Here is a 6,745-nt window from a genome sequence, read left to right as displayed (position 1 = left end):
GAGGATGCACGCCCGGGCGGTACCCGGAGCCCAGGCTTCGCCCAAAAGCAGGCGACTGGAAGCAAGCCGGAGGGACAAAACAAAAACAAATGCAAAACACACCCCTGCTTGCCCAGGGAAGCTTAGCTGGGAAGACCCCATGAGCAAACAGGTGCAAGCAAGCGTGCGAATTTCCGGGAAGACTTGACTTGGTTTCAGCCCAGAATGCGAGCGGCGAACCAACTGTCAAAGCCAAGAATTGTAGTTGGGTTTGGATGTTCAGAATCAAAGTTTCGGAGTAGACAGGGAGAAATCTAGAGGAGTCTTGTCATACCTGAGCTACTGAGGCAGATGATAAAAAGACTGGTTAACTCCTACTAAGAGTCAAGAATTTCGACTGCAGAGAGGAAGTTTCAGCAGCCCTTGCTGCTCCTCCAGAGGACAGAGGAGTTGGATTCTCAAGCACCCGCATGACAACCGTCTGTGACTCCAGCTGCAGATGACCTCATGGCCTCTTCTCGCCTTCACAGGCACCGCATGAACGTGGTGCGCTTACATACACTTACTTGGCAGCACATAAAGTAATAATAAATTAAAGATAATTTTGACATGACTGACCAAAACTCAAGTGCGCGGAAGTTAGATCCTCTTCCCTGACAAGTGTCGCAAACAAGATAGTTACAATGGCTAGTAAGCTATGCTTAGGATCAAAATACATCAACCTTGTGTTGGCCTATGCATGGCAAAATGGCTTTCATCTCACAAACGACCTTATAACACCGCTTACCATAGGGTAATCCTATCCTATAGATAATAAAGCATACCACCACATTTAAAAATCAATGTTATAGATCATCCGTCCTCAAGCCACATAAGATTCTAATTATGCCTTGTATATTTCTGCACACACATACACTGGTTGGTGAGGGACATTAGTATAGCTCATGCAGATGGTGAGTGAAGCGTTCGAATTCTGTTACAGGATTTGGACACTTAGCTGTGAGGAAAGGAGACTCCCTGTGGGCTGTGTGCCGATGAAGTAATTTGCGGATGAAGACCCTGCATAAGATGATGGGATGATGAGAAGGCTCTGACTGGCGGGGTAGCAGCACTCGTGTAGCTTAGTGGAAAGGGGGCTGTTTCGTATTTCCTTGTTGCCATCTCTGTTTAGGCAAGACGATCAAGTGTCCCTGCTGTGTCTCACTTTACCATGGTCTCAGGGACCTTGTTTAGTGTTAGTATTCTGTGGGATGTCTCTGTCCACTAGTAGGACGGACTGATCCAGCTGGAAGCCACAGGTCGAATTCCGTCAATGCTGCCCTTGGCTATGTAATAAGCTTGGTGTGTGTGTGTGTGTGTGTATCAGGCTTCATATATATGTCAGGGACTGCTGTTTTCTTTCTCAGCCATCACTAACAAAGAGGAGCCACTGGGAGACAGTTAAGTAGAAAAGAGTGATGTAATCTGATTGGCTTTTTATTTTTAATTTATTTATTTGGGGCAGATGGCTAAGCGGTTAAGAGCGCTGCCCGTTCTTCCAGAGGACCTGGGTTCAATTCCCAGCACCCACACGGTGGCTCACAACAGTCTGCAAGTGGTACACAGACATACATGTAGGCAAAACTCCCCTCCTGATGCAAATAAAATAGAAATAAACGATTCGTTCGTGTTTATGTGTGCTTTTGAGAGTCTATATGCACCGTATGTGTACAAGGGCCTTCGGAAGGAAGAGGGATTGGAGTTACAAGCAGGTGTGAACCCTCTGAATGTTAGGAATCAAATCCTTCTAGAACAGCAGCCCGTGCTCTTAACTGTTGAGCCATCTCTTCAGCCCCAGTAATCTGATACACTTTTGATCCCATAACCCCATCTTAAAGACAGGAGGAGAGGTCCTGTAGGAATAAAAATAAGAGGGAGGTGGAAGAAATGGGCTGGGGTGTTCAAGGACAGTGTCACCTATCCAGCAAGTTTGAGGTCATCCTGGAGTACATGCGGCCCTGTCTCAAAATGAAGTACAATAAAATAAAACAAGAGAGGTGTACCTTCTCCCGGACATCTCTCGGTTTGGTTCATTGGCATCTGTCACAGCGGCACAGCTTCGCAAATCTGCTCTCACATGGTAGTGGACCCTGGTGCCCCCGGTGTAAGTCATTTAGGCTCTCTGAACTTTGATTCCCCCGCTAGTGAAATGGGGTTGTTCCAATCGGTAGTGCCGTGCAGCAATGGACGCGAACTTAACGGTGCCGGGGGGCTGCCTGGGGGAATGTATTTATGGCGTATTGAATCCAAGCTACAGGACCAGTGATGTCACAATGCCTTCTCAGACTCCGACTTCTTCACTAGAGAGTCTCGGATCCTTTGGAACCAAGGAATAGAACTAATATGCGACACGTGTATCAACTGAAGGTCTCATGAGTTCGCTCCTTTGTCAAGATCTTGGCGGACAGTCTCTCCTCACCGTGTGATTGTGGCTCAGAAATTATTTTTTTCTTTTAGTGATGATCGTGCTGGGCTGGATGCTTTTTGTTGGGCTTGCATCCTACATGGGTACATTTCCAGAGGCGATGGTAAGCACAAGCCTTGCATCCCTGCTACCTCTGGCCCAGCCTCGTGTCCCCATCCTGGGATTTCTGACCAAACAGGAAAAGGTAGTTGAGGGTTTTTAACCAACTGGAAGTCAGGATGCGAAAGTATATTCTCATCTCCTAGGGGCATCCTTCTTTGGAGGGTTTAATGTCCCCCGCTGCCCGCCTGCTTGGATAATGTCGCTTGTATCCAGGCTTTGTGACATTTTTACAAGTTTGTTTGTTTTGGTTGTTTTTCTTTTTAACAGCATTTTTTGGTGGTTCTGCTGGTCACAGTGACTTAACTTCAGAGGTTCAGGTCACGTAGCCGAGGAGTCTGTTTCGCACACTGATTGGGGGTGAGGGAGGGGTAGGTTATTCTTTGAGCAGTCCCTTTCTGTTTCAGACACTGATTGGGGGCAGGGGGTTATTCTTTGAGGAGTTCCTCCAGTCACACTGACTTACTGGGGGGGGTGTCAGTGAGTGGGGCCCTGTCTACCTCTAACTTTCTTTCTGACTCAGCCTCCGACTCTAAGGTGGAAAGAGAGGTTGCCTGTATGGGAGAACAAGGCTCGACGGAGGAGTCAAGCTTTGGAGGAGGAGCTGCTGCTGCTGTGAGTGGGGAGTCAGGTCTGTTGGGCTGAGTCCCCATCCGTAGAAGGCTCTGCAGTCTCCGGGGACGTTTTATCCTTTTGGGGAGGAGGGGGAATGGCGTGAGATGTGAGTCAGGGCAAAGGACTGGGGGTACTGTTGGCGAAAGCAGGCTGAGTCGGTTTCCTGTCAATAACCATGCCCTCACAGGGTTCCTTCTGATCAAATCCCCCGTTTTATTCCACTCTTTCACAGACACTATTTGATAGTAGCATATGTGTTAATTGTATGAAACATTTCATCTCACACACACACACATATAACAGGTATATTAAAGTCCATATACCCATGTGTATAGCAGACTTTGATCGTGGAAACCTTTCTCTTTACTTTCACTTTCCTCTCTCATCTCCTTACTCCTTTTCTCTTCCATTTTTGAGACAAGGACTCGCCATGTAGCCCTGGAGCTCATTACGTACGTCAGGCTAGCCTCCTGAGTGTCAGGGATATAGTCATACACAGCTCAGATTGAAATGACCAGGAATATGCCATCTTGTCACATCTTTATTTTGTGCCTACTTTGACCATCCTCAGCCTTCTACCCTGGAACAGCCATAATAGACGTATCCTGCGACACTTCCCGACAGTGACCCAGACATTTTAACCAGAGTGATTATGTTTGTGCAAGCTGAAACTGAGATAAAGTGCAAATCAAAATGTCATGTGTTATCTTGAAAACATGCTGAGTTTTGCAGGAGAACAGATGTTACTAGGTCACCCCAAATCCTTCACTGCTGTGACCGCCCCCCCAACTGATGGAATTGTGGCTTTTGTCTTTGGAAGCACTGCACATTGGAGCTGGGCACTAAGAGACTGTTGGCCCGGTTACTTGTTTCTTATCGGCTAGCTCTGCCTTAATTATTAACCCATTTCTGCTGATCTATGTATTTCTCTTACCGGGGAGCCGGCGGCATACTGCTTTCTTCAGACTCTCCATCTTGACTCCTCCTTACTACTTCCTATTTCCTCCTTGTCTTCTAGTCCCTCCTATCTTCCTTTCCTATTGGCCAACAGTGCTTTATTATTAACCAGTATGAGAAACATATACAGAATGACATCTCCCATCAAGAGACATTTTGGAGGCTTAAACCCACTCTTGGTATGGCCTCGATAGAAAGATGTACAGGCATTTAACCGGCTCGGTCAGCATGGTTGTTAGTAACTGTCTCACACGGATCATTTCAGGGTTAGCGCGTGTAATGCCCCATCTGGGGATTTGTGAAACTATTGTTGTTGACATAAACCGGAGATCAACACCTAACTTTGCAACTTACTGTGTGAACTCGAGAGGCTTAAATCCTCTGAGTGTGAGTTTTATCGTTTACTATTTTTGTGAACATCACATTTGGGGATCCAAATGAATATTAGTAAACTACAAATTTAACTCAGTGAAATGCGTACCTATCAGCAAGCATTGATTGGTGACAGGGACCTTGGGTACTGGGTACACATAACACCACACAACCATCTGTGTGTGTGTGTGTGTGTGAGTGTGCAAGCCAGACCTCTGAACATCTCACACTGGAAACAGAGGGTGATAGCCTTTCAGCAAACCCTCTCCTGGGCTTCCAGCAGTCCATTTCATCTGTTTTTCAGAGCAGTTGCCATAGCCTTGGCTGTCCTAGAACTCACTTTGAATACGAGGCTCGCCTCAGACTCACAGAGATCTACTTTCTTGCCTCTGCCTCCTGAGCGCTGGGATTAAAGGCATCCGCCACCGCCACCTGGGTCCTCTTGGAACTCTTACTGTGCTGACCCAAGAGCAGAAGGGTTTGGGGCGAAGCTGCTGCAGAAGGCAGGGGATGGAGGCCCCAGCCCCGGGGAGTAGTAAGGAAACCATAGCTGGCTTCTGGTTCTCCTTCAGCCTCATTGGTTCAATGCTGTCACACTGTGTGGGTGTGGGGGGGGGGGGACGTGACACTTGCTTAGCCAAGCCACTGTCGTAGAATGTGACTCTAAGCCACTGAAATTATTTTGTGCTTGCTTCCCCCGCTGTGGAAGAGCATCATAAGTCACCAATGTCTTCCTTCTGGTCCTTTCCAGGGGAGGGTCTAGGAGGGAGGGTTAGGCCGCATGAGGGCTGGATTGCCATTTTACAAAGTGCAAGGTTACTTCTTTAGATAACTTGGTAGCCTAAAGCTGTTGTCCACCTAGTGCGTTCATCCCCCAATAAATGCCGCTGGTTTTCATGTGTTATTCACAACAGCCTCTTCCTGCCCTTGATGAGTTTAAGCCAATACGTATCATGTAATGGCTTATGAAAGTTCTAAACTGAGGTGTGAGAGTACCCCCTTTTGGGGTTTCTCTCATCCAAACGCACCTCTGTCCCGGCCAACCCATTGGCGCTCTCACCCTGAGGCCTCAGTGTCACAGGAACTGATGTCATAATTGTTGTCTGAGTTTTGCCTCCCAAAATGGCCAATTTAGTTTAGACTAGACCGCAAAGTTCACCGGTCAGGAACTGCCATGCTGGACCACCCACCATCTGGTCTGGAATGAAGCCAGACAGATTCCCAGGACTCTGTGAATAGAACCAGGACTTCCAATAACCGCTCCCCACCAGCAGCAGCCAAGAAGGCCCACAATGATCGTTGTCTTATGGATGGTTCTCATTGCAGGAACGATGTGGAAGGGATATAAATATCCCCCAGGAGGGGTAAGTGTACTTTTGACTTTTTTCTTACTTCCAAAGAGTCCCTGGCATTAATTCAGGAAGCATGAAAATGTAACCCTAGTAACTCGTATTCTCTTTAGTATTTGAGGAAAAGTTCCCATAACATAACTTGCCTGCTCCCTTCCACTGTTAGCTACGCAGAACTGGGAGCTTTCCAGGTTTCTTTCATGTACTTTTAAAGATCCGACGTGAGTGGGATGAGCTAGCATTGGTCCTCCTCCACCTCCTGACTGCTGAGATTATCGGGCCTCCTGCATGCAGCTATCATGTGAACCACACCAAAGCATCTCATGTACTTTACACATACTTTCTGGTTTTCCGAGACAGGCTTTCTCTGTATCGTTTTGGAGCCTGTCCTGGAACTCGCTCTGTAGACCAGGCTGGCCTCGAACTCACAGAGATTCACCTGCCTCTGCCTCCCAAGTGCTGGGACAAAAGGCGTGCGCCACCCACGCCCAGGCTCACGTACATTATGTTTCAAACACTGGAGGTTGAGAGTATTTGTGGCCCGAGGTCAAAGCTTATCTGCGTAGCGCTGACAAGACCTTTAAAAAATGTTTAGCCTTCAATAGTATTTCCTACATCACCCCGCTTCTGGGAACCAACCCAAACTGGGGCTCGGGTGGCAGACACCTCTGTGCTGAGCTGACAGTCCCCACAGGGCTGAGCACTCGCTGGTGGCGAGCATCAGAGCTTTGGGGTAACGGGATCAGATCACTTCTACAGTCTCCTGACGTGTGTGTGTGTGTGTTTTCCCCCTCCCTCCTAGACCCCTTTGGAAGCAAACAAAGATGACCCTGGCGAAGTCATGCAGCTGTGAGGACCACCCGACTGGACGGCTCCTGTTGTAGGTTTCACATAAAGTAATCGCACATTA

The 6,745-nt window shown here is 47.8% G+C and overlaps 1 long non-coding RNA gene across 1 annotated transcript; it reads left to right on the top strand.

Moving 5' to 3' along the window:
* Positions 1-5,666: 5,666 nt before the first annotated feature.
* LOC127213829 (uncharacterized) lies at positions 5,667-6,745 on the top strand. The gene is made up of 2 exons (XR_007833673.1): positions 5,667-5,850; positions 6,638-6,745. It is a non-coding gene; the product is annotated as an uncharacterized LOC127213829 (long non-coding RNA).

This window comes from Phodopus roborovskii, unplaced genomic scaffold, assembly GCF_943737965.1.
Source record: "Phodopus roborovskii unplaced genomic scaffold, PHOROB, whole genome shotgun sequence".
NCBI lineage: Eukaryota > Metazoa > Chordata > Mammalia > Rodentia > Cricetidae > Phodopus > Phodopus roborovskii.
The sequence above is the reverse complement of the archived record's forward strand: the minus strand, read 5'-3'. Positions and strand labels throughout refer to the sequence as shown.